Source organism: Sceloporus undulatus, chromosome 4 (assembly GCF_019175285.1).
Source record: "Sceloporus undulatus isolate JIND9_A2432 ecotype Alabama chromosome 4, SceUnd_v1.1, whole genome shotgun sequence".
NCBI classification, from domain to species: domain Eukaryota; kingdom Metazoa; phylum Chordata; class Lepidosauria; order Squamata; family Phrynosomatidae; genus Sceloporus; species Sceloporus undulatus.
In genome coordinates this window covers 123416161-123441784 of record NC_056525.1, presented here as the reverse complement: position 1 = coordinate 123441784, position 25624 = coordinate 123416161, and the positions used below count along the sequence as shown (strand labels likewise).

General features: G+C 41.7%; 1 long non-coding RNA gene across 1 annotated transcript in view; it reads right to left on the bottom strand.

Annotated features, from left to right (window-relative positions):
* Positions 1-25624, bottom strand: part of LOC121929734 — a 38532-nt gene that overhangs the window by 3726 nt on the left and 9182 nt on the right. Inside the window, exons 2-3 of the long non-coding RNA XR_006103730.1 lie at positions 19844-19931; positions 3583-3674 (exon numbers count right to left, since the gene is read on the bottom strand). This is a non-coding gene — a long non-coding RNA (uncharacterized LOC121929734). The remainder of the gene's footprint in view (positions 1-3582; positions 3675-19843; positions 19932-25624) is intronic.

Sequence of the window (25624 nt, the reverse complement as noted above, 5' to 3'; positions counted from 1 at the left end):
TAAGAGAAGTGACCAGTGGGGTCCCACAGGGCTCTGTCCTGGGCCCAGTGCTATTTAACATTTTTATCATTGACTTGGATGAATGACTTGAGGGCATGCTTATCAAATTTGCAGATTACACCTAATTATGAGGAGTAGCTAATACCCCAAGGGACAGGATCAAAATTCAAGAAGAGCTAAATAGATTAGAAAACTGGGTCAAAGCTAACAAAATGAATTTCAACACAAAGAAATGTAAAGTACTGCACTTAGGGCGGAAAAATGAAATGCATAGATATAGAATTGGGGTAGGGTTGCCGTAAGTCAGGACCTCCAAACCGGGACAAATGTAGGATGACATTTTCAAATGTAGGACACATTTTTAAAAAATAGAGGACATGCGAAAAAATTTGATGATTTTTTTAAAAAATGTTAATATATGGCAGAAATGTACTTCCCTTTCTGACCAAACCCCCCTCCCCTTCCCAATTCCAAAACACACAACAGCACATTGGTGCATTTGACATGGCTTCTTGCATATTTCAGAGGCTTATTGCATAACCAATCCCTTTGGGTTTAACCTTTAACATGGTTATATATTTAACATAGGTTATTACATATTTCAGTTGCTTATTCCATAACCAAGGTCGCCATAAGTTGGAAAGGAGTTGAAGGCACACAGAACAGCAGCAACAACAATAGAGGAAGAAGAAGCAGGGAGAAGAAAAATGGAGGAGAAAGAAGAAAAGAAGGAGAAAGAATGGGAAAAATAAAATAAAAATAAGAGGAGGAGGGGGGAAGAAGAGGAGGAAGAGTGGAAGAAGCAGAGGAGGAGGAAGAGGAGAAGAAGAAGAGGAGGAGGAGAAGGAGAGGAGGAGGAAGAGGGGAAAAGATGAGGAGGAAGAAGAAGAGGAAGTAGAGAGGAAGAAGAAGGGGAGGAAGAGGGGAAGAAGAAGAGGAGGAAGAAGAGGAGGCGGAGGAGAAGAAGAAGAGGAGGAGGAGGAGGAGAAGAGGAGGAAGAGGGGAAAAAGAGGAGGAGGAAGAAGAAGAGGAAGTAGAGAGGAAGAAGAAGAGGAGGAGGAGGAGAGTAGGAAGAAGAAGAAGATGAAGAGGAGGAGAAAGAAATTTTTCCCCGCCTGGGCTCCGTCCTCGGCGGTGGAGCCCAGGCGGGGAAAGAATCCTCCCCTCAGGGCCCAAGAAGGGAAAGAAGTCTGGCCTCGGCGAGGCTTCTTTCCCTCCCTCGGCTCTGGCGGAGCCAAAGAGGGGAGGGAAGTCCCCCCTGCCAAAAGAGAGAGGCCTACATAGGCCTCTCTCTTTCCCCTGCCACCGCTGTTGCAGACTTTGCAACAAAGCCCGGGGGCGGGGGAAATCCCGGGACAAAGGCCAAACTGAGGCGGGACCGTGAGGACCCGCCCAAAACCGGGAAAGTCCCACCCCCAGGCGGGATATGGCAACCCTAAATTGGGGACACCTGGCTAAACCAGACAATGTAGGAGTCCTAGTAGACCACAAACTGAACATGAGTCAATAGTGTGATGCGGCAGCTAAAAAGGCCAATGTGATTCTAGGCTGCCTCAATAGACATATAGATCAAGGGAAGTAATAGTGTCACTCTATTCTGCTTTGGTCAGGCCTCACCTGGGGTACTGTGTCCAGTTCTGGGTACCACAATTCAAAAAGGATGTTGAGAAACTGGAGTGTGTCCAGATGAGGGTAACCAAAATGGTGAAGGATCTGGAAACCATGCCTTATGAGGAACGACTTAAGAGAGCCCACTAAGCTCACTGAAAGTGCCAATTTCCATCTGATAAACGGAAACTAGTAAATATTTGGCAGAGTCCTTATAAAAACATTTACTTTAGAATGATCAGAGTATGTTTGTTGTTGTTGTTGAAGCACAACAGAGTGGTACTATTGATGCAACCTCGTCTTTCTTTGGCTTTTTTAGCTGCTTCATCCACACTGCTGACTCATGTCCAGTTGTGGTCTGCTACGATTACTAGATGCCTTTTAGATGAATTGTAAAAATCAGCTAGGCAGTTTGTAATAGCATGCTAGACTTCACTGGTGTTTACAGTACAGTATTCAAGTATTACACCCAAACACGGAGGTAGGATAAGTGGGCCTAATGGAGCAAAGCAGGAAGGCACAATCTTGGTCCTCTGCTGTTTATAGGTGTCCATATCAGCCTACAGTGTTTCTTAAGTGCCTCAAAAGTTTTGTATTTATAATATTGCATTTGGGTAAGCCAAGAAAACAGCTCTGTATCACTCGTAGTCTTCCATATTTCAAAATAATTAATGTACTGAGATATTTCATTTTCTTGTCTTAGGCAATGCAATTTAGTTGGCCTTTTTTTGAATAGAGAACAGGGAAGAATATAGTGAATGTACATGATGCAAGAAACAACCAGTGTGTGCCATCAAAACATATTGCATGGGAAAGTTTTGTTCAAGTTCATTTTAAACAGTTGGACCTCTCGCTGGAGGTATGCTATGTCAAAATCTTTTGCCATCCTGCTTCATTTCTCCAGATGGTCAACAGACTGATCATCCTCTTGGGTCTGATTATCTTTTCTTTTTTTAACACCTCTCTTCTTTCTTCATGCTGTAAACTTTCTATTCAGTCTATTCTCCAACTCTTTTCCCCTGTTTCCTTTTTAGTTCTCTGTTCCATCTGTTAAAAGCAGCTAATAATACCTCTTGCCCAAGGGAGCTGTGAACCTTAATTAAAAAGTTTGTAAAAGCATTTGAAGATATCTGAATGAAAGTTTGGACACAAGTGCCTACTATTTCTCTCCGTGTAGTATATTTTTAGTGGTTTCCCAGTTCACAAATTGCAAGTAGTTTTTCTTAATCTTACGGGAGTTGCTATCTGCAAACTGCAGGAGGAATAAGCTAACTATAATGTCCACTTTAAATATGCTTGTTAAAAGAAAATCCCAATTTTCTTTAAGAGCTGTGGTATTTATGTGATTGTGGCTCTCAAAAGGCACAAGATATGATGACTCGTCTTTTTGGGCACGGCATCCCCACTGGAATAAAAGGGACGTTTCTGGTTAGGGTCCTGGTTAGAAACTCCTTTTATGAAGGGCTACAATGACCAGGTTATGATGTAGATATGCATGGGTCCTGTGCTGCATGCCCCATTTTCATTCGTACTAAACAAACACGCATGGAGCATGAGAGTCCTCCTAGATCCATCATTGTTTTCAGAAGCCCAAGTGGCTGCAATACGCAAGAGTACCTCCTGCCAAATTCAGCTAGTATGGCAGCTATGACCATTTCTGGCTGGGTCACAGTGGCCCATGTGCTGATAACCTTGAGGTTGGACTTCTTCAATACATCTCTAAATGGGACTATCCATAAGTGTGATCTGGAAGTTGTAGCTAGTGCAAAAGACTACAGAAGAATGTAACAACTAGCTGTTCTGTGGAGTGGCTTGCCACAGCCCCATTGAAGCAACAGTATTGGCACTAGTGTCCTTTGCTATTACTTTAGGGTTTTGTTTATAGGACTCATAATTCATTTTTAAAGCCCTAACATGATTTAAGTCTTTGTTATTAGTTTATAATATAATAAAGACCTAAGCAACTTGGCTTACCTGAGCAAGTGCCTTTTCTCACTTCTCTGATGATCTACTGAAATCAGTAGATGAAGCCCTCTCCAGCTTATAGATAAATCAGCAACATTTATCTAGAATGAAAAGCAAAATAACGATGCCTTGTGCTCTAAACACTACTATATATGTAGTATGTCAGTGCTAATATGCAGTATCAGCATTAAATATGAATTAGCTCACACTTTATAAGTGACTATGAGCTGGACTCAGGTTTTCTCCTAGCACAGTCCTGATTTTCACCCCTGCACCATGCTGGCTCTACATCACAGTGCTAGTAATAATTAGACGAGCTACTTCCATGTGATAGCATGCCAAACTGTTCCAAAATACTGACTTCAAAGCACTGTACTGTACAGATTCATATACAGTGGACCCTTGTTATCCGCTGGGGTTTGATTCCAGGAACCCCCATGGATAACAAAATCCGTGTGTGCTCAAGTCCCATTAAATACAATGGCATAGCAAAATGGTGTCCTTTGTATAAAATGAAAAAAATCAAGGTTTGATACTTGAAATTTGTACTTTTTTTGAATATTTTCAAGCCATGGATGCTTGAATCGGTGTATAAAAAAATCCATGTATAAGGAGGGCCAACTGTATCAGTTTCTGCATGGCACAGAAAGTATTGCTTTCCACCAATGTCATTCTTTTCTCATTTTATTCCAGTGCTGTTGGAACATACGACGTAGGACTGTTTTCATTGTGAAAGTGCTTCCATTAGACTTTAATGTGATTTAGAAAATTTAACTTTTTACTTTGTGGTTTTTCTTTTTTCTTCCTGTTTTCTTCTTTTTTGCAATGTGCGTCCTGCCAGATTGGTGTGGCATGGAGGTGGGGGAGGGACAGGTTGATGGGTGGCATCCTCCATCCAGCAAGTCTTTTGCCATTTTGTGCTCTTTCCTCCCAAGGAACAAATACAGCCCCTGTTCTCCTAACAGCACGGATTCAAATCAAAAGTCTGTTTCTGTTTCACATCAAAGCCCAGGGGTTGTTTTCCCTACGTCTGAAAGGTCTTGGCCATCAGAAGCAGCTGGAAAGTGGGGTGAAGAGCGTGGGTGTGTGTGTGAGAGAGAAGTAGCGCCAGCCAGATATCAAACTGAGACAAGGGAGTTTGTCCTGTAGATACCAATCTTAATTCACTTAAGGATTCAGAGTGGAACAGGAAGAAATGTTTTATCCCCCCCCCCCGCTTCCTCCTCCTTGGGGATGCCTATGTTGGGAGATATTTAAAGTTCCCTCACTTACTCTCTGGGTTTTGAAGGGGAGAAGAGGATTGGATGTGGGAGCTAGGTGGGTGGTAAGATTAACAAAGAATAAGAGAGGCTATTAGTTGATAGGTTTGTGCATGATGGAAAGGGAGAAAAGCACACTGGAAGAAACACTCTCTTGTACCAATTTGAATTTGAAATTGGCTGAGCCTATCAATATAATGTGAGGCTGGATTTTTATAAGTTAGTTTGACGTAAATGGGGTGAAATCTGGGCAAAGTACTGCACACGCTAGATCTCAATTATTTTGCTGGTGTAGATTCAGCATTCTTTATTTTCTTAGTTAGATAGCACCAAACTAAATGCTTCCTGAGCAAATGAGTAAGGGATACCTATTCCAAACTTTCTGTCTAAAGTGCGGTATTAAGAAGAAGCAAAAAGAATGATAGGAGAGGCAAGGGAAACAGGATTAATATAACCGACCAGTTTCATGTGTTTAGCATCTGTTCGCACATGGAAAACACATTGCTTAGCACTTGATGATTCACAAATGAATGTATCCTTTAGAAAATAATTGTGACTGAAGTGATGAGAAAGTCTTAGCTGTAGTAATTTTCAAAACGGCAGCTCAGTATGTTGCAGAATCAAAATGAAAGATAATTCCATGGCATCATAAAGATTAACCAAACCCAGAGTTTTGTGGAGCAGAATCCTTTTTGCATCTGGTGAAATGGACTCTAGTTCATGAAAGCTTGTGTTGTGATAAACTGATTAGTTTTTACACAGCATCCTTTATATTTGAACCATGATGAATCATTCTCACAGATAGGTCACCAAGTACTAAACCGGTTATATGTTGCTCTGGATAATTCTCTGGTTATGAATGGAAACTTAGAGTGTTAAGCAAGAACTAGCAAGTATACTCCAGTATTAGTATATGCTGCCATCAACTGGTACACATGTTAATCAAACAGTTAATGTTCTGTAAAGTTCTAGAATATAAGAATAGTTGTTTTCAGAGTAGTTGGTAAGGTGTGTAAAGAAAAACGGGGAGGCGTTACAAACTGCCGCTTTGCGGCAGTTTCCTGGCGCTGCTGTTTGCTCCGCAAGGGAGCTGCCGCAGCCAAACCGCACGGCTCCCTTACGGAGCAAAAAAGAAGCTCCAAAATGGAGCTTCCTCTGGCGTCGCGCTCATGACGCTGCGAGGCGCCAATGACACACTCGCGACATCATTAGCTCCGTGCGACGTGCGGACACACAGCGTCCGTTACGTCAAGATGCCATTTGTTACGGACAGAGTCCGTAACAGGAAGAGGGGCATCTGGAAGAGATGCCCCTTTTTTAAACTGGGATGTCCTGAGGACGTCCCAAGTGGCGGTTTGTAAACCGCCAAAGTTTCATTCTCTAACACTAGAAATCCTGAACTATTTCCTAGCCAGTGAGCCCTTCATCAGCTTTTGTCCTTTGATAACCAACATGCCTTGATATTATGATCATACCACTGGAATAGCTGGAAGACATTGTGCTTTATGTGATTTTAAAAACCCTGCTGGTTTTAGAATACGTATGGTAGTTGTTAATGATTCTAGACTGCTTTTCCCCAAATGGGTTTGGGGATTAAAAGAACTGTTTTGTTTGTTGGTTTTTGATCTTAGGAGAGGATGAAATGTTAATCAAAATTGAGAACAGATTTTGACAACATGGTAGTGGTATTGAGAATGAAACTAGAGCATGAGAAAGTTCGGCATAGCAGAGTGCCAAGAATGGAGGCAACTCTTCCCTGAGAGCATACTGTTGCTTTATCACACTCAAATGAAGAGCAGTTCCTGAGGTCTAATTTACAATCCTTTGATTTATTTATTTAGCTTTCAAGGTGTATATGCTGTTTTCCTGCAAGCTCAAATTGGCTTATGCTGAGAGAAACCAAAACAAACCATCCAGCAAACAAGAACAGAAACCCGAATAAACAATTAGTAACCTTAGCAAAAGTATATATATATGACACCTTTTGTGCAGCACAGTCAGGGGGAGGAAAGGACAACATGCTTTCAGTCTGCAGGTGGAAGATCTCACTGTTAATGGTACCCTATATAACAATCTGGGTTGCTATGGGAAGAATACTAGTACATCCTATTGACAGGCTCTAAGACCATCCTTGCTGTGCTAACTTTCTACTCACAGGGAGTTATTTTTAATGCAAAGAAACATTTACAACCTTCACGTACATCCCAATGGCAGCTCAAACCCTTCCAACTTCTGCTGCATGTATAGAGCAAGCATAACTCAAATTATTATTATTATTATTATTATTATTATTATTATTATTATGTTTTATTTATATAGCGCTGTAGATTTACACAGCGCTGTACATACAAACAATAAAATAGATAGAGGAAACCTGCCCATGGCATACAATGAATTCAAGGTTTGTGTGGTATGAGAGAGAGAGTGTAGAGGAAGAAGAGGGAGTGCAGGACAGATTTATACAGAGAATTCAAGGTGGGGTACCTCTGAACACATGCCCAGCCTAGGACAAAAATCCAATCCTCATTTCTTCCCATGCTCTCTTTTCATTAGGAGCCCAATTTAGGACAGGGGCATTTTATTTAGTGGTGTTATTAAAAGCCTTGCCAATGTACTGGCCTGGAGAAGAGAAGGTTAAGAGGCGATATGATAGTCCTGTTTAAATATTTGAAGGGATGTCATATTGAGGAGGGGAGCAAGCTTGTTTTCTGCTGCTCCAGAGAACAGGACCCAGAACAATGGCTGGAAGCTGCAGGAAAAGAGATTCCACCTCAACATTTGGAGGAACAGTAAGGGCTGTTCGACAGTGGAACAACTCCCTTGGATTGTACAGGATTTTAGGAAGTAAAGTGCCACCATTATAATGGGGCTTGGGCACAGCAGCGCAGCAGCACACACCATTCATTTTTCTAATGGAAGGGGGGGGTCCAGACCCCAAGAACCCCCCCCCTTGGCTACGTCCCTGACAGGAGTCTCCTTCCGTGGAGGTCTTTAAACAGAGGCTGGATGGCCATCTGTCGGGGATGCTTTGATTGAGATTTCCTGCATGGCAGGGTGTTGGGCAACTCTACAATTCTATGATTCTATGATTTTGCTCCAGATTACCCTGAGATCTACCAATAGATCTAGTTTTCACCCAACTCCATGTTAATTTTATCCTCTTCAGTATCAAACCTTCCAACATTTCACAGACAAAAACCAGGACACATGTGGCCAAGCAACATCAGAGTGGGGTCAAGATGGGCAAAGTTACTAATGGGGAAGAACACAAAAGTTAGGAGAGGTTTCAGGACTTTGTTTTCACCTTGAGCCTACTTGGTAGGATAAGATCTGCACACACACACACACACACACACACACACACACCCCAAGATAACTCAGTGTAAACTACAGCTGTCCCTCCGTATTGACAAGCTAGCCATTTGTGGATTGGAGCACCCATGCATGGCCTTGCCCCATTATTATCTGCATCCACTGATAGTAATGGGATTTGAGGTCCCATGTTTTTGGGCAGCAGGCAGAACCAAACCATCTCTAATATAGAGGGCCAACTCTACTTTGAACTTTGAAATTGTTTGCAGCAATTGCCAGGGAGAGAAGGAGGGGGTGGGAAGGGGAGAGAGAAACTGGCATGTTTCCACTGCTCTCTGTAATTGGCTTAATTGCTATACAGGTATCTCAGTTAGCAAAGCAGGCGTGTTCCTGGGCATTACTCCTTTAACACATATTTTGGTAGCAGAGACAGAAATAACATGGAAAAAATCAGGCTAAGTTCCTACACCACAAAAAATGAAGAGCAGTTCAATAAGTTTCAGCAAATAACTATGCATAGGTGGAATGAAGAAGCCAGGTCAAGTAAGCCTTACATAAAGAAACAAAACCTTTTGCAAGTATGAAGAAACCACTTGAAAACTTATTCCAAAATGCATCCAAGGATTCCCCCCCCCTTTTATCACCTTTTTATGATTCCCATTTTGGTGCCCAAAACCATGCTGTTTAACATTTACAAGAAGCCACGGGGAGAGATCATCCAGAGACATGGAGTGCGGTGTTATCAGTACGCTGATGACACCCAGATCTATCTCTTTGTGTCTCCGACTGTTGCAGTGACTAAGGATGGCATCTCTCCTCTGGATGCCTGCCTAGGGTCAGTAATGGCTGGATGAGGGAAAACAAACTCAAGTTGAATCCAGAGAAAACAGAGATACTCATGATAGGTACCCCAACTCCAGGCAGGGAGATTTGTCAACCAGTCCTGGACGGGGTCACACTTCCCCTGAAGGACAAAGTTTGCAATTTGGGAGTACTCTTGGACTCATCTCTACAGTTATCATCTCAAGTGCATGCGATGGCCAGGAGTGCTTGGTACCAGCTTCAGCTGATACGCTGAAGACAGATCTCTACTGGCGGGCCTACCCACCTGATCTTTTATAAAGAACTAAGGAAGACTCCCACTTCTGGTCGTAACTGTGTATTTTAGATGATGAATTTATTGTTTTGAATTGTATTTTCTGAGCGATGTTATTGTTTTATTGTATGGATTTTAGATGTTGTTGCTGTTTTATGGTTGTAATCCCGCCTTGATCCACAGGGAGAGGCGGGAAATATAAATCAAATTTGTTATTATTATTATTGTTATTATGGATCTATACTCTCTTGTTCAACAACATACTAGGGGAAGCTGGTGAAGCAGGTTTATCTATTCTCCCCTTTTTGCAGTTTATGCATGCTCAGTAAGGGATTCTGGAGGGAGCTGCTGTTTACTTTTGTCTGTTGTAGGCAGGCATACAAGTAATAATAGGTCACACACATAGCAACAGTAGGACTAGAAATTAATCCTGCCTTTTCCCATTGTACATTTCAGTGCATTGTTTACAGCAGCCATGCTAAGACTGAAAATCTGTGTTACGTCAGCCCTCCAATGCTAATAGTGATCCTACTAAAACATTCCAGCTACACAGTGGCTAAGGGAATAAGTGGCCTGGGCAGGCATTAAAAAAACCTTTGTAAAAAGTAGCTTTTTATCAGAGGCTTTGTGAACTGAGGTACACCTCTGCTCACACAATCTGCTCAAGTTCAGATTCCTTTATATGGTCTCTCCATTCTCCCATGTGCCAGAAGTGAAAGCTATTTATAATCCAAGATTTTTGCATTGCTGTATTTGGCTAGCAGCCTGTCTATTTTCCAAGGAAAAGCTGTCAACAAGTGTATTTGGTATTCAGTGTGAATCTGAAGGGTACCTTTCCAGACTGTGGGGTGAATTACTCTAATGTTTTTAATTTCTGTGCCTCAACTGCCACCAACATTCTGCCAGTCTGGAAGGTCAGGCCATTTGGGAGACCTTTTTATTCACAAGTTTGTGTACCTTTGCAGACTTACAGAGACCCCCAACTACACAGAAAGCTCTATTACTATTTTTGGCGGTCAGATTTCACTTCCAATTTGATATGTGCTCAGTCATAAAAATGTAACTCTGGTGGGGGGGAAAGATGATGACGACGATTGTGATGATCACATCACACACATACACAGTCAGAGCCCTCAGGATAAAGCAGTGACTGTCAACCAGTTTGAGAATGGCACCTTTTACTCTCCAGATTTCTAATCTAATGCTAGTTTAGTCTGCTGGTTATCTGCAGACCTTTACATTTATATAGTGCTTTCCTTAACTGCTCAGACAGGGCAGACACTGAGTGCACAGCACAACTTCCCCTATGTAACAGCCAACACCTTCTGTATGCTCTCCTAATTCCCCCACACGTCTAGAGAGTGTAGTACACATTTGTATCTGTCATATCACATCCTCACGCATGGCTGGCGGCTCCTCATGGCTTCCGCCTCCCAACTGGAACCCTCTCTGGGGACGGCCCATCACTAATGCATGTCTTTCTCTTTCTTTGCTCTTTGCTCCCTCCTCCTTTCTCCCGCCTTGCCTTTTTAATAAACTCCTTGCCCTCTACCTGTCTGTGCCGCTTCTCAGAATAAAACCATCAGCACTTCTCTGGTCAGGAAGACAGAAGTAAGCATCAAATATTGAACAGGTTCAGCAAGGTGGGGCTGCACCAGTTTAGAGAAGTGTTACTTAGATCATTCATTGCTCAATTTGAAAATCCTCATTTTATCATCACTCTAGAAGCAGCCTCCTTAGATCTGAAGACTGGGGAAACTTGATCAGCGTAGTAACCCCTTCTTCCCCACACCCCATTAAGGCATGACTGAATCTGCATTTTTTGGAAACCAGTTAAAGGCCTGATAGTATAGGACAATTTCATAGAATCATAGAGCCACAGAATTACAGAGTTAGAAGACACTTCAACGGCCATCCAGTCCAACCCCCTCCCATGCAGGAACTCACAATCAAAGCACCCCTAACAGATGGCCATCCAGATTCTGTTTTAAAACCTCCAAAGAAGGAGTCTCCACCACTCTCTGAGACAGCACAATTCACTCTTGAACAATTCTTATTGTCAGGAAGTTCTTCCTAATGTGGTGGTGGAATATTTTTTTATGTACAGTCACCCCTCCAAGTCCACGGACTTGAAATCTGTGGACTTGAAAATCCGCTGAGGGGCGACTGCCATTAATCTTAATGGCGTGCGCAACTGTGACACACACCCTGCATGCACATGCCCCACTCAAGCCTATGGGGCTTGAATATGCATGAGATTTGGAACTCGCAGGGGAGGGGGGGCTGGGACAGAACCCTGTGGGACCCCACTGGTCACTTCTCTCCAGGATGAATAGGAGCCATTGGTGAGCACCCTTTGGGTTTGGCCGGTCAAGCAATTACAAATCCACCTAATAGTTACATTGTCTAGTCCACTTTTTACTAGCTTTCTTGCAAGAATATCATGGGGGATTTTGTCGAAGGTCTTACTGAAATCAAGATATGCTACATTCACAGCATTCCCTTCATCTACCAAGCTGGTAATTAGATGGATGGATGGATGGATAGATGGACAGACGGACAGACAGACCAGATCAGATTAGTCTGGCATGACTTGTTTTTGAGAAACCCATGTGATTTTTTGTGATTATGGCATTCCTTTCTAAATGCTTACATTATGCTTAAATGTTTAATGATGTGCTCTAGAATCTTTCCTGGTATTGATGTCAGGCTAACCAGGCTGCAATTGTTTTGGTCCTCTTTCTTTATCTTTTTGAAAATGGGAACATTTGCCCTCCTCCATTCTGCTGAGACTTCTCCTGTTCTCCAGGAATTATCAGGGTTTATTGACAGTGGCTCTGCAATTACCTCTGCCAGTTCTTTTGATACCCTTGGATGTAGTTCATCTGGGCCTGGGGACTTGAATTCATTTAAATTAACCAAGTATTCATATACTACCTCTTTAATTGTTCTGTACTGTATTTCCCCTATTTCATCCTCTGCTCCATTTCCCTCAGGTTGAGCACCCTTTTCCTTTTGTAAGAGGACTGAGGCCAAGAAGGTGCTGAGCCTTTTCTCTGTCCTCTGTCAGCATTTTGCAATCTTCTCCATGCAATGGTCCTACCATTTCCTTCTTCTTCCCTTTGCTACAGACATAGCCCCCAAAAGCCCTTTTTATTGTTCTTAATCTATCATGGAAACCCACTGGGTGACCTTGAGCAATACACACTCTCTCAGCTCTGAGCATGGAAATGGTAAGCCTGTTCTGAAGAATCTTGCTAAGAAAGCCCTGTCATAGGATCACCTTAGGGTTACCATAAGTCGGAAACAACTTGAAGGCACACTACAACAACAACCTGCCTAGAGAGCCTGAGCTCATTCTGCGCTTTAGCTTTTTTTACTTTCCCCCTACACATGCTAGCTATTTGTTTGAATTCTATTTTTGATGATTCCCCCCTTTTCCCATTTCCTGTACATGTTCCTTTTAAAACTTAGCTCAGTTGAAAGTTGTTTAGTCATCCATTCTGGTTTTTTGAGACACTTCCCATTTTTCCTCCTCATTGGAAGTGTTTGAAATTGTGCCTTCAGTATCTCCCTTTTGAGAAACTCCCATCCATCCTGAACTCCCTTCTCTTTTATTATACTTCACCATTGGATCACACCCAATATTTCCCTAAATTTACTAAAATCAGCTCTCCTAATGTCCAGAATGTGTGTCTGACTATGCCTGGTTTCTCTATTCCACTGTATAACAGACTCCAGGATAACATGGTCACTCCCACTTCTGCCCCATTGACCAGATCATCCCTGTTGGTTTGGATCAGATCCAAAAAAGTTGATCCCCTTGTTGCCTCTTCCACCTTTTGGAAAATGAAATTGCCTGACAGGCAAGTGAAGAATTTGCTGGACCTTAACTTTTTGGTTGAGTCTGACTTTCAGCAAATATCAGGATAGTTGAAGTTGCCCATCACTACTACATCTCTCCTTTCTGAGTGTGTGGTCATCTGTTCTAGAAAGACATCATTCAGTTAGTCTGGCTTGGGTATCTGTAGTAGACTTTAACAATAACATCCCTGTTGTGGTTTGCCTTGAATTTGTTGTATTAAGCCAACCCAGAATTTTAAGCTCTCATGAGATCTTCAGACTAACATTATATTTCCTGACCTAACCTACTCCCCTGCTTCCTGACAGGGACTTCCAAAAGAATAATTAGATATATATTTGCTCACAGCTTCTCATTCAAGTATAGTCAGCCCTTCATACCCACAGATTTTTTTTATCCATGGATCTGAGCATCTATGGTTTGAAAATATTTTATAAATATATAAATTCCAAAAAGCAAACCTTGATTTTGCATTTTATACAAGGGAAAGCCATCTTACTGTGCCACTGAATGTAATGGGACTTGAGTATCCATGGATTTTGTTATCCACGGGAGTTCCTTAGATTAAACCTCAATGAATACCAAGGGCCCACTGTATGCACATGCAGGACATATTTTCCGGTTTGAATATCAAGACAGAAAGGCTGCTGAAAGGGGCTATTCCTAGTGAAGGAAGTGAAAGGATTATTCATTCTCATCTGCATAGGGAGACTGGACAAGGGGCATTTATTTTAATATTAAAAGAAAAATAGCATACTAATTGCACCAAATCAATTTAAATTGATTACAGTTTGTAGGTTGCAGTGAGCTGCATGGACCGCTTTTTCTTTGTTAACAGAACAAAGTATAAAAGAAAAAAGAAAGAGACAGACATGTGGTTGGCATAAAACATTCCTGGCTGGAGGTCTGCACACAGTCCTTGTTTCTGACCTGGAGATGACTCCACAAAAACTGAAAAGTTTGAAGCCCTGTCTCTCAACTGAAGCCAACCTAAGCAAACTGAAGATTGGGGAGATTCAGGTCAGAGCCATGAAATCTGGCAACTATAGAGTGTATGTCCTCTTTTTGACAAGTTAGGTTCTTTTGACTGTTGTGTTGCTTGTCTTTACACAAGATGGCAGGACTGTTTTGTGTTCATACCCATCTTCTCTCTCTGAATGTGTCTGAATTAATCTATACTAATCATCCACTGTGATAGCAAATACTCTTACATTTTTGAGAAACTCAAAACATATGGACAGTTTACTGATTCCACGTTTAGCATTTAGGCAAGAGTGAAAGCCAGTGTGATTTGGTGGTTAAAGCGTTGGACTCTGGAGACCAGAGTTTGAATCCCTGCTCAGCCATGGAAACCCTCTGGGTGACCTTGGGTAAGTCATAGTCCCTCAGCCCCAGAGGAAGGCACAGGCAAAATCCTCTCTAAGCAACTCTTGCAAATAAAACCCTATGCTAGCTTTGCCTTAGGGTTGCCATAAGACTAAAACGATTTGAAGTACGTAACAACAACAACTTCAACAAGATATGATGAATTGGGCTTCTCGGGCATGAGGATAAAGTGGACCTTTTGCTCTCTGCATAGTGCTGGAGTTCAGGAATATTTAATGTTAAGTAACCTGAGGCAGCTGCCTAGAATAACATGGGATAGCGAGGAAAGGATTTTGTCAGATCTTGAGGTATATAACTGTCCTGCTTTAGAGCAGCATCCAAGGGGAAAAGTTGCTGGTGGGAGATTCTTGGAATTGCAGTTCAAAAATGTGACTTTTATGAGCTCTGATGAAAAGTAGGTTCTGTTGTACATATCAAGCTAAGAGACCACATGGGATGGATGAGGGAGCCACTTTCTAAAACTAATATGCAAGTGAGAGGAGGCAGCATAATGCACTAGGTTTTCCCCTGCGGCATGGCTGGACATTGTGTGATGTTGTTGGATTACACTCCCAGCAGCCCTAGACAAGACAGCCAATGGTGAAGAACATTTGGAACTGCAGCCCATCAGCATCTGGAAAAATGTATGTTTCCCATCCTTGAAAGTATTGTTCAGAGTGCACTATGTGCACTAAAATAGCTCTGCAAGGAGTTGCTAGCCTGGGCCAGCTATCTCCTCATTTTACAACAGTATAAAGATTTCAGTGTTCCAGAAAGAAATTTTGAGCAATCCCATCAGCAAATTTCATTCCCTCGATGAACTAGGTGCCTAGATATTATGATGTTACAATTGCAGCAGCTAATGCAGGGGAATGAAAGCTTCTTGTTATGATAGAGGACGCTGTGTATGTTGTATTGGTCTGTATGGATGGATCGCAAAAGAAACTGATGAATCAGAAGATTCTGCTGAAAAAAATCTGGAGTGCAGCTATGTATGTTTATGTACAGTATGGCTCATTTAAGGAGATTATCACACAACTCCCCCCCCCCTCAAGCTGGGCATGACTGACACTGTGTAAAAATGGATGTTATCGCACAGCTCCGTGCTCAGATCAGAAGCACCCCTTACCTGATTGGGACTTCTCCCATACTTTGCAAAGAACAGAAAAGCCCTATTCTTTGCAAAGTATGGGAGGAGTCCTGATCAGGTATGGGATACCTCCAATCTAGGCACAGAGTTGTGCAATAACATCTATTTTTACTTGGTCTTAGCCCGAGTTCAGATCAGAAGAAAAGAGCTGGTGTGATAATCTCCTAAATTGAAGTCACCAGAAAAATAAAGGAGAACATAAAAGAAGAGGGGAGATTTGTTTTAAGAGTTGTTTTAAAAAAGAGTAATTTAGAAAATGGGTGAACAATATTTATATTCCATGAGGCTGGAACTCACTTTCAAAGAAGAAGAGAAAATGTTTAATCATGGGGTGATAAACATGTTCCCAATGGAAAGCTAGGTTCCCTACTAACCAGTGGACTGTAAGGGGAATTTCCCATTACCATTGCACCAGAAATTGTCAGCTTAATTCAGCACTGAATCTTCATATCTATTGCAGCTAGACATTAAAATTGGGGATGGCAAGAATATAAATTGTTCCTTCTTGCCCTGCTATTGGCATCCACTTCCTAAATCAAACATTTATTTTTTTCTTTTTCTGAAAGAAAAGGTCTCTTTTTCTGAGTATTGTTAGGTTTTTACAAAATGTTATAGTTAAAGAGTGTTTACTCCTGCTGTTGTATATTTTTGCTGTGTACTTCTGGCTTTTTCTTGCTTTGACATTTTGACATTTACCTGTTTGGATTCTTGTAGTTTTCTTTTAGTTGTAGTATAAAATAAGTTAGGATTTGAAATGGGTTCAATCCAAATAGTCCCAGGTGGTGTAGTCCCAATGGAATAAATTAGACTTATTATTTAACCGCTAGACTCTTGTATGAGTGGCAGAACCTCTGAATAATATCCAAGGGGCAAAAAATAACTTCATACCCCCAACAATCCAAATTTGGCAGGGACAGTCCTGATTAATCTTCTCACATCACACTTTTTCAGCTGCTTTTAAAATGTCTGTGTTTTTCTCTCTGCCTCTCACTTTCTGTGTTTGTCCCCTGCTTACTTCCATTGCTGCAGGCTGAATTCAAACTGCAAAAGTACTTTGCACTCCATGAACGCAGCAGGGGTGGGGGAGAAGGGAATAAAATCTTGCCCTTCCCAGTGGACTCAAGCAAAAGCAAACCGCTGCAGCCTTTCCTAGTTTGTCTGTTCTTCCTCATTAACAATTTTTGCCTTCTTGACCAGACTCTGAGGGCTCATTCACACTTGTGACAAGTAGCTCTGGGGAGATTCAATGATGCAATACCAAATCAAAGTTCCCACTATGTTTATCTGAATCAAATCTCCCTGTGGCGATTTAACCCTGAGGAAGTTCATGTTACCATTTGTATTGATTTAAAATGGAGTGCCATTTTGATCGTTCTTGGGTGTTTTTTTAGAACTGTCAATCAAATGATGTGCATCTACGTCACACTGTTTGGGAGAATCCCCTCCATCAGCCTTGGAGGATGGCGATGGCAATCCCCTCTGAAGAATTCCTGGGATAGGTTAGCCTTGAGGGGAGTCATACTCACTCAGCCTTGGAGGATGGCAATGGCAATGGCAAGAGCCTCTGAAGAAACCTTGCCAAGAAACTCCCAGGGATAGGTTAGCTTTGAGGGAAGTCACACTCTCTCAGCCAAGAAACCCTCACGCGTTTAAATGCAAGGTATAAATGAAACGTGTGTGAGAGCTTTGTTTGCAAAACTTGGGAGCAGAATTGGTTGTGGTTTTATTTCTGAGGAAAGAGGAAAAAACAACCCCCTAGCCCCCAGCCCCTCTGATAGGTTTTTTTTAATGTCAATCAAATCATGTGCACCTTTGTCAGACTGATGACACCAGTATTTAAAGGTGCTGTCTACTCTGGCTATGTGACAGCAAAGATGTGCATAAGTTGTTAAATTTTACTTTTTAAAAAATGTACACGGTCTAATGGGATCTTCCCGGGAGAACCACCTCCCTGCTTTGGTTTTGGTTTTGGCTGGCAGGGAGAGAGCAATAGGGTGGGCATGATCCGCTCCCTGCACATTAACCCCTCTCTTCCTGTGCTCTGTATTGAATTGACAGCATGTTCCCATTTGTGGCTGGTAAAAAAAACCCAGTTCTTTTGAAAAGACATATTGAAATCCTCATTTCAAAAAGAACCAGGTTAAGGGGGATTTGCACTGCCCTGCCCCCCAATTCAGGTTGGGGAAACCCAATGCAAGTGTGAATGACCCCCTTTTAAACCAGTTTGCAAACTGGTTTATAACGTAGTGTGATCAACCCCGATATTGCTCCCCCAGCTTTCATCTTAGAAAGGATGTCACATTGAGGAGGGAGCAAGCTTGTTTTCTGCTGCTCCAGAGCCTAGAACACAGAACAATGGATACAAGCTAGAGGAAAAGAGATTCCACCTCAACATTAGGAGGAACTTCCTGACAGAGCCATTCAACTGTAGGACACACTCCCTCGGAGTGTAATGGAGTCTCCTTCCTTAGAGGTCTTTAAGCAGAGGCTGGATGGCCATCTGTCGGGGATGCTTTGATTGAGAGTTCCTGCATGGCAGGGGGTTGGTCTGGGTAGCCCTTTGGGTCTCTTCCAACTCTACTATTCTATAATTCTATGACATTAGGGTATGCGTAATGTGGGTCTTAAATGGACTAACAACTAACAATTCTCAGTTAAGGCACATGGGGGGGGGGTTTGTTTGTTTTTGCCAATCCAATCTTTTTTTCTGGGGATTTTCACAGTCAATAATAATAATAATAATAATAATAGTTATAATACGTATTGATTTTTCTTTTTTTAATAAAAAAGTCATGTGCATCCTTGCACATACAATGTAGCTATCACTCAGACCTAGAAATACTTTAATAAATAATAATAAATAAAACTTTTATTTTTATTCTGCTTTTCTGTGAAGAGACAATCAAAGCGGCTCACAACTTTGCCAATATATGTTCTATATAGTTCCTGTGGAATAGAGAGGTAAAAGAAGAGAGCAGCACACACAGAAAAAGTATTTAGTTATGCATAGCGAATGATTAAGTGATACTGCCAGGTACTATGACTCAGAATGTTTGAATCCCATCTGGCCACTCTTTCTGCTAAATGAGGTATGAATTGAATTAGACGCTTGAGGAAGGTTTCACAAACCTGCCACATTTCATTGTAAAATACTCAGCTTCACTGGGGTGGTGATGTTATAGCTCTTTCTGTAGAGAGTTGTATTAATTTAATTGAGAAAGCTGTGGAACCTATAGAGATTTGGTGAGCGGGGGCACCTCTTGAGCTGTCCATTCTGAGAGGTGGAAGGAAACTGTATTTGGGGCAGGATACAGATGATGGCTGATGCTGTAAAAGGAAGAAAGGCCAGCCAGAAAACAGTGTATATCAATCAACCCTACATATGTGATGCCACCCACCATGTGGTCGGGTGGGCGGTGTGATGCCAGCATCGGGGCAGAGCTGGGGCATGTGGCATTCAGTCACTATGTCCCCACTCTACTCCAATGACAGCACTTTATGCTCGTCTGTTTAGCCCCTAACTTGAGCAATGAATCTTGATCTGAGACACAGAATAGATCAGCGTGGTTACAGTTCAAAAGATATAAATGCAAAAATATATTGAATACAAAACAGTAACAATCCATAGTAAATATGGCTCAGGTACATCTACATATCTAGGTTTGGGCTTTTCTTACAAACAGTAATAACAATAGTTGCAATAATAATAATGTTTGTTGTTGCTATATGACTTCATGTTGACTTTGACTTTTGACACTCCTATCATTGGGTGTTTTGTGTGTGTGTGTGCGCATGCCTTTTTTTACTCTGAAATTTTCAATTGCTTCCCCCTGAAGCTGAGAGAGTGTGATTTGTCCAATCTCACCCAGTGGGTTTCTATGGCTAAGTCATAGTCCGGCCTTAAAACTACTACACCATGCTGACTCTGACCATTACAACTACATTCTAATCTCTACTATTACATTTGTTAAGTTGCAAACCTATGTATGCTAACCTGGGAGTAAGTTCCATCCAAAAAAGTGAAACTTACTTCTTTGTAAGCAAGCATAATATTGCTCTCTTGGTTGCAGCATTTCTTGAATAAAACATATTCAAAGCAATATACAGCTTTATAAGTTTATAGGTTTATAAATTCATAAACCTATAATTTAATATACCATCCATAAAAGCGTAACAAGTAGTGGCAACAGTAAAATGCATCCTTGAAATCAATAAGGATTTCTTACCTTAGTCAATGTATGTTGTTCTCCACATGTAACCTTCCCTTGGTTTTTTTCCATCACTACTTTTGCCATTTTTCTTACTGCAAAAAATCTATTAAGCATAAAAAGATAGTAATAGCTGCTCAGTGCCTTTTAACTGATACTGTGAGGAGCTCTTCCATCTGGAAACATCATTACTCTGCTCATGGGTGTGTGCTGTGATAGTAGCTAGGCACAACAGCTTCCATATATAAGACTAAAAACATTTTATAGTCCGTCTGAAGTTCAATATAGAATAATGGCAGGTCACATTCAGATTCAGTTGGCATTAACCAGCCAGGGCTGCACAGGCATAATACTTTCAAAAGAGCAAAAATATATCTGATCTGCTCTTTTGAAGGGAAAGGTATCCAGTCTTATTTCTTCTTGACTGACTGGTAGGATTTTAGCATATTGAGATATTTGCATGCCCAATCCCAGCTGTTGCACTGGAAGGGGAAACTGCAAACACAAGCCGCTTTTGCACACAAAAGGGCATTGGGTTCTTTGGGCAGATAACCTGTGCAGAAGCCTGTGAGACCACATGCCAAACCTCCTTCTTTGGAAATTTTAAAACAGAGGCTGGATGGCCATCTATCCATATTGCTTTGACACTGTGTTCCTGCATGGCAGAGGGTTGGATTGGATTATTCTAAGTGGGCAACTTGCATAGGTAACTGTTTTTTAATTGCTTCAGTGACCTCCCTATAGTTGTTGCATTTGATTCTGCTCAAAGTTTTGATTCAGTTAAGCTCACCCAAATGAAATGTAGTGCACACAAAACTGCAGACCATATCATAAAACCATATCCTCCAAGAAGGGATAGGGGCAGTATCAACTCATAACATCTCTGTTTTTATACCAAATATCATTGCTCCAGGCCTCTTCTATTTCCTTTTGCACACTGTTGAAGACCGAGGGGTTATTCACACGATGGAAATAATCCAGGATGAATTTGGGATGAATTTTTTTTTGTTCACATGCATCCCGAATGCACTTTATTAAGTTTGGGGAAGGGGCCTGCCAAAAAACCCACTTATTCCCGGATAATTGATATCGGACTTTTCCCGAGTTTTTGCAAAAGATTTGCATTGTTGGCTGTAATGATACAAAGAGACCTAAATAGACTCGGATAAAACTTTCCATGCCTTTAATGGGTTTGGAACGCATTTGCGTCATCAACAGCCCTTGTGATCGGGAAAGCGCCACCCTGTTCCCCACTAGAATAGCCACTATTGGGGAGAAAAGAGGGAAAGTGAGAGGAAAAGAGGAGAGAGAAAAAGGGATGCCGCCCCCCCCCCCCCCCCGGTCCGGCTGAGGTGTGCACAGATGAGGAAAGGGTGTCTGCGCATGTGAGCAACTGATCTCGCAGAGATATGATGTGGTTCCTGGAAAGATGCAGTTCTGTGGTGTGAATAACAAACCCAAAATGCGCGAGTTTGCATTGTTCTGGCAAAAAATGCTGTTTGCATTGTTCTGGTAAAAAAATGATGTGTGAATGAGGCCTCGGGTCTGGCTGTGCTACACCAGCCTACAAACATTGACTTCTGGTGAGGAAAAGCATAGATTTATCACACCAGCAAAAAAGACAGGAGCATAACGGAATGCTCCTGTCAATATTGGGCAATAACGCCATGATTACCACATAATGCCGCACTGTACATTTACCGCACTATAAAAATAAAATAAACTATAATATCCCATTTTTATCCCGTGAGTAAAGAGAGATTCTGGCACTGCTTTTTATTCATAGGACTATCCATAAATAAAAAAACTGCATTCACAGGATAATCGTGGGATAATAATGTCAATGTCATGTGAAGTTATAATATGGCATTATCGCACAATATTAATGGGAGCATCCCACTATGTGCTCATCTTTTTTGCCGGTTTGATAAAATCCCATGTTTGCATTATCTGTTATAAGGAGATGTCATGCTGTGGATGAATGAAGCCAAGTATCCCAAGATGTGCTTAGGGCTCAGGCTGCAGGGCTGGCTTGAATGCTTGACCTTGTTCTGAACCTGATGCACTCTGTTCCTGTCAAGATGCCTGGAGCGCTTGATGCATTGAAGGAACTGTGGTGTCTTGATATGAAACTGAAACAAAAAAGCAACAAGCCATATACCATGAACCCTGTGTCCTGTCAGGATTTAAATGGTCATTTCCTGCTAGTTTCCCCTCAGGCTGCACATCTGTGACTTGGGCAATACTTCTCCTCAGAGATTCCCTCTACTGTGGTCTCTTTGGAACTCTTTGTACCTGTCATAGAAAACATGTTTTTAAAAAGCCTTTGGTAGCAGTAGAGAAAACGGAGACGTCTAGTGGAAAAGAAAAACCTCCCCCTTCACTGCCAGTCTAAGGATTGTAGTATGCATATTCCTTACAGAAGCATTGGCTTGCAGGGTGACCTCACCCCAAAAATGGTTTGCGTGATCTGCAGTTGCAGGCCTAATAATAATAATAATAATAATAATAATAATAATAATAATAAAATTTATTTCTATCCCACCCCCCTAAATAAAGGTTATGATAGTAGGTATTTCTCTCCAAGCCCCTTTAAAATTATAGATTAATAGTCCTGGAATTAGATGTTCTATGAAGGAGCACACGCATATGATTTAGCACAATCTGTTTTCATTTTCACCTGTCAGCTTTTCCTTTCCAGTGAGCTAGGACCTGGGAATTAATGAGCCTCTCCTGGGAATTGATCTCCTATGGTAGCTGAGAAGAGAGGAGAGAAGAACGGCCCTGTGAGAAGTCATTGCCTCACCTACTTTGCATATATTTTCTCAATAATTCATTTCATTCCCCTTCTATTATAATCCTCATGACCCAAAGGACCTTGGCACACCCATATTTCCTATTTTACATCAATGATGTCCTCTCAGACTGCACCTTCTGAGGATGGAAGCACTTCCACATTTCCGATTTCTACAGGAAAGAAAAGGCATTTTTCATATGTGTGTATGTGCCTTCAAGGCACCTGTCAATTTATGGCGACCTCATTAATTTCATAGGGTTTTTTAAAGGCAAGGGTGGTTTTTGCCAGTTTCTACAGCACATGGTATTTGTTGACAGTCTACCATTCAAGTACTAACCAGAGGAGAACGTGCTTAGCTTCCAAGATCAGATGGGTTCTAGTGCCTTTAGGGCAGTGTTTCTCAAATAGTGGGGCGGGCCCCCAAGGGGGGGCGCGAAGCTCTGTTATGCAGAGGTGTACTTATAACAATTTTATAGACAAATGATACTATTTACAGTCGCGCGGGGGGCGCGAAATGTTTTCTTCTTCCTAGGGGGGGCATGACAGAAAATAATTGAGAAGCACTGCTTTAGGGTATTTAGGCCATATTACTATAATGTACTATATTTACACACTGCCTTCAGATATATGCCTGGCATCCCTAAAGGATGGGGACATTAATGTTATTTTGCTTTACTGTGATAGGCTACAGTAAATTGTATGTGAACTCTTTTGTTCAGAATTGGTAAAGTGAAGGGTGTAGTATAAACATCAAAATAAGAAGCTGAAGGCTTTCATGGCCGGCATCCATAGGTTTTTGTGGTTTTTCTCTTCTAGAACATGGCCACATAACCCGAAAAACCCACAAAAACTATGAAAATAAGATATTCTCCATTTTTAGAAATTGCAGGGAATAGTTTAGTTATGTGATGGGGTGGTCAGCTATGACACTTCAAATGTTTTTGGACTGAAGCTGCTATAAACACTATTGACTATGCTGTCAAGGGTTGATGGACCACAGTTGCCCATCCTCATGCCCATGGTTACTGTTACCATAAACTACATATTATCGCAGAAAAATAAAAACCAAAGTTGAGTACATTGAACCCTTCCCCGGCTCCCAATGCCATACAAAATTCTTCTTTCTGCTCTCCCATCACCAGCAGCTGGACATATGTTCTAGTCCTGGAAATACTTGGGGGATTTATTTTGGGGGGGGGGAAGCCTACCAAGAGCGGGGAAGAGGAATTGTTAAATTCATTCCTGCCTGCTGGTTCCCCCCTATAGCTATTTCCCCGACCCCACATTACTCTTATGAGGAAAACACCAGGTTGGCATCCCCCCATTTTACCTTCTAATGTGTACTGTGCTGATCTGTGATGGTGATCAAGCAATTTGAGTGATTTAACATTGTTTTCCATTCTTTCCCTCTCTCTCACTCTCATTTTAAATGTGTTACTCTGTTAAAGTCCTTGAGATAAAGCAAAAAAGATAGTTTATAATGTAAAAATAAATATATATATGTTTCTGGTTTAGTGGCATACTTTTAAATTTGTTGTAACTTTAAATGTACCTTTTAAATGTTTGGAGGCACCAGGATAGGAACCACCCTCTGTGCCTTCCATTGGCCTGAACTTCTTCTGATCACATCACCCTTGCTTCTCTGTTAAGCCCTGAGATAATTTAAAGATGGTGCAGGTGGGTGGATAGGGATAGGGCATATGGCAAAAAAGTGGCATAACTAGGTTTGGTGACACCCAGTGTGGTAACTCATGGTGTCACCCCCCTTCTCATTGGCCTCTTCTCATAGCACACCCTATAAAATCCTTAGTAATGTTTTCGTACTAATGTTACTCATTAATCAGAATTCCAGTATATTACTGAATGTAATGGTAATAGTTGTGACATAAACAACAGGCAAAATTGAAATTATACCTTTAAATTACAATATCCTATGCACAGCCTAAATGTACATTTGACTTTTGCGGATTTGATTATTTATGGTTTTGATGAATATGTTCTTTCTAGGAATCTAGTTCCTCCAGTGCAACTCTACCAGACGTTGACCATAGAGTTGTGCTGGAGAACCTAGAAGTTCATAGGGAAAACACTTCTCTAGACATTTATAGGTCCTCCAGCATGAGTCAATGATCAACGTCTGGCAGATGTTGACCATAGAGTTGTAGTGGAAGACCTGGAGATTCCTAGAGAGGTGTTCTCTCAGGTAAAAAGAATAGTGTTTTTTTATTTGCCATATTTCCACATTCATGGAGGTCCTTCACCGCAACCCCAGCAAATATGAAGGGACCACTGTAAACTGAAAATGAAGGAAGAAAGTAGGAGGAGGAAAGAGAAACTGTGACATTTCAAAAGCAGCTGAAAAAGTGGGATGAGAGAGAATTCATTGGGACTGTGGCCTGATACAGACTGGGGGCAGAGTTAGGGCGCAGCATCCACACACTGGATGCCCTAACCCCACCCCTAGGGGGAAATTTTGGCATGCACCAGTCCACACGGCACACGCCATAATGACACCCTTCTGGTGCTGCATCCACATGCTGCAGTACCAAAGGGGCATCATAAAGCCACATCGCCGCAGCTATGGCACCACTTTTTGTGGCTCCTTTTTGCAGTTGGTACAGTTGGAGATGTACAGTCCCCCCTCCATTCTTGCGGCTTTGGAATCTGAGGTCCTTGCTTATGAGTGAGGGACAAACGGAGGGAGAAATAATGGGGCATGTGCCCAAGGCTGTGCACATGTACACCCATGGTCATGCACCTATATTCAAGCCAGTAGGGCTTGAATATATGTGGAACTCCAATTTCATGGGGAGGGTGTTCCAGAATGGATCCCCTGCAAAAACAGAGGGCCAACTGTATATACAGTTTAGGGAGCAACCATAAAAAGTTGCAGAACAAATGCTTTGTATATCAGTTTTGATCCCCGAAATCTCCAGCTGCAAAACAAGCAAAAACAAATCCTGTATAAAGGAAACTGGAAATTCCTAAAATTCAGCAGGATC